Source organism: Buceros rhinoceros, unplaced genomic scaffold, assembly GCF_000710305.1.
Source record: "Buceros rhinoceros silvestris isolate BGI_N320 unplaced genomic scaffold, ASM71030v1 scaffold5814, whole genome shotgun sequence".
In the NCBI taxonomy this organism is placed as follows: domain Eukaryota; kingdom Metazoa; phylum Chordata; class Aves; order Bucerotiformes; family Bucerotidae; genus Buceros; species Buceros rhinoceros.
Genome location: NW_010407567.1, coordinates 34,007 through 37,071, shown reverse-complemented (window position 1 = coordinate 37,071; position 3,065 = coordinate 34,007).

Here is a 3,065-nt window from a genome sequence, read left to right as displayed (position 1 = left end):
CTTTTGGGCTGTCTGAATAACCAGGCAGGTGGTCTCTGCCACCTTGAAAGGGGGAGTGAACTCTGTATTTTTGCATAATGTAACCTGGAAACTTCAAAATCCTTTGGTTTCCATTTGTGGCATTTGTTGAAGGGCCGTTCTTAAATAACTGTGTTAAATGGTTGGTGACATGTTGAAGTGGAACCTGGAGCTGGTTAGCAGTGGTCTTAACAGTTCTGTTCAAGAATCAATTTTTCTGTCTTTCCTAATATTTTATAGGGGACTTCATTAAAAGATCATGGAACGTAAACTTTCCTTTACCATTTGAATTAAACTTTTTGAAAACCTTAAGAAAGGGGCTCAATTTCTGTCTTGGCAGAAGCCATGCCAGCTCGGCCATTATAAGTTGCCTACACTGACTTGGCCAAGTTCTGTAATGATTTTTGGTGGTTTTCATTTAGACTCCTTCAGTCCTGGTGCTGAACTGAAGCCTGGTGGGATCTGTTGTAGGCCCTCTTTCTTCAAACGTGAAATAATGTTTGCTTTGGTACTTGCTGAATTTGAATGAGGAAATGTTCCTCTTGCAAGTTACAGTTGTGCGACACGTCCTTGATACGCCTTCTTATGACCCCAGACACTTAAAATGCCTACTGCTGGCATGAAGCTGCTGAATAGAGGTGCTGTTCATGTTTCTTAATTCTCTCCAAGCATAAATGTGAGGGCACTTGTTCTTTCTTCTGCCATTGAAGTAAGTCAGGCTTTCTTAGAACCTAATTGTCCTCAGTTTCCCTGGACAGCTCAAATATGCTGGTTCCACTGAGTGCATAGATTTTGACCAAAGGGATTAGGTAAACACTTGTGTCATCTCATCACAGAGCACTTGGGGCAGGACATCACTGCTGCTTTTAGCTAGGCCTATGCAAGACTTGTGGACTTTGACCCATTCTGCTCCTCCCACAATTTCCCTGGTTCTGACCTTCAGTATATGGCATCAGTCTCCAGGTGGTTCAAAAGAGGGGTTTTGGGTGGAGGAGACTAATTCCAAAGTCTTGGTTACAAAAACTCCATCTGCTCAGTAGACAGTTGGACACTTCTATATCATCAGGCGAGATACACAGCGATGCTCTGGCTAGTGTTTGGTGGGCTTACGAATGTGTCAAGGTTAACGTGTTTTCTTGGAGATTAGGTGCTGTGGATGGGAAAGGTAGCCTGGCCGTTTCCTTCACATTCCTTTTGTCAGGAAAGTGTGGTAGAACTGCTTTTCATTTTGGCTTATCCTTTAGAAAAAAGCCCTCTTCCCGTAAGTTTACTATGTAGTTCAGTTGTTGGCTCTTTCAGGTTCACAAGAAGACTTCAATTTTTCACTCATGTTACTACAAGGTATTTCTGAAGGGTTTAATTGGATCCTTTTTCTGCTGTACTACTGACCCTGTTCCTAAATGGGAACTGGATTTAGTATTAACTTTTCTAATGGGAAACTACTTTGAGTCATCAGCAAATCTGTTTCTTTTCATTTTCCTCTAAAGACTGCCCTGGTTGTGGCAATTCTATCTGCCAGATGAGTGGGAGAGTTTAAAGGGGTTTAAGGACAAAAGGGGTTTTTTAGCTTTTTTCCAGCACTGTTATGTAAGTTCACGTGAGATTTTTTTTTTTTCTCAACTTGGGTAATTAATCTGCTGGTGTGGTGGGTTTTTTTTCTTTGTCTCCTTAATGCCGTACATCTTCAGTAGAAGCTGCTTCTATACTTCAGATGTTGCAGTCTTTGGAGGAGGGTTTTTGTATTCACAGGGCAAGGTCAGAGATCTGCCAAGTATTCCAAGGGTCTCCACAAACTGCAGCAGGGAGGATTTATCCCTGGAGAGTGGTTCATGTATGAACTTGCTAGGAGATAACCAGGACAGAGCTTTTGATTTTAACAGGCCCCAGTCAAGGAGTTCTTGAGCTGCATCACAGAATCCGAGAATCATTTTGGTTGGAAGGGATCTTTAAGATTGAGTCCAACTGTTCACCCTGCACTGCCAGGTCACTACTAAACCATGTCCCTCAACACCACATCTACATGTCTTTTAAATACCTTCAGGGATGGCGACTCCACCACTGCCCTGGGCAACCTGTTCCAATGCCTCACAACCCTCTCTTGTAAAGAAATTTTTCCGAATATCCAACCTAAACCTCCCCTGGTGCAACTTGAGGCCATTTCCTTTTGTCCTACTGGTTGTTGCTTGGGAGAACAGACTGACCCCCACCTCGCTACAGCCTCCTTTCAGGGAGCTGTAGAGAGCAATAAGGTCTCCCCTCAGCCTCCTTTTCTCCAGGCTAAACAACACCAGTTCCCTCAGCTGCTCCTCATAGGACTTGTGCTCCAGGCCCTTCATCAGCTTAGTTGCCCTACTCTGAACATCCTTCAGCATCTCAATCTCCTTCTTGTACTGAGGGGCCCAAAACTGAACACAGCACTCAAGGTGTGGCCTCACCAGTGCTGAGTACAAGGGGTCAATCACTTCCCTGCTCCTGCTGGCCACACTATTGCTGATACAAGCCAGGATGCTGTTGGCCTTCTTGGCCACCTGGGCACTCTGCTGGCTCATGTTCAATCAACTGTCGACCAGCACCCCCAGATCCTTTTCTGCTGTGCAGCTTTCCAACCACTCTTCCCAAAGCCTGTATGTAATGTTGCAGGAGGTTGTTGTGACCCAGGTGCAGGACCCAGCACTTGACCCTGTTCAACCTCTTATCATTGGCCTTGGCCCATTGATCCAGCCTGTCCTGATCCCTCTGTAGAGCCTCCATACCTTCAAGCAGACCAACACTCCTACCTTACTTGGTGTCATCAGCAGAATTCCCTTGTCCAGATCATTGACAAAGATGTTAAGAAGGACAGGTCCTAGTACTGAGCCCTGGGGGACACCACTGGTGACCAGCCACCAACTGGATTTGAGTCTGTTCACCACCACTCTTTGAGCCTGGCCATCCAGGCAGTTTTTTATCTAGCAAACCGCATCAGTGGTATTGGTTCTCTGTATCAATAATTAAGATTTATATGAATGTCACCTGGAGCTGTATTTAGGCTTTAATCCTGCTGCGGC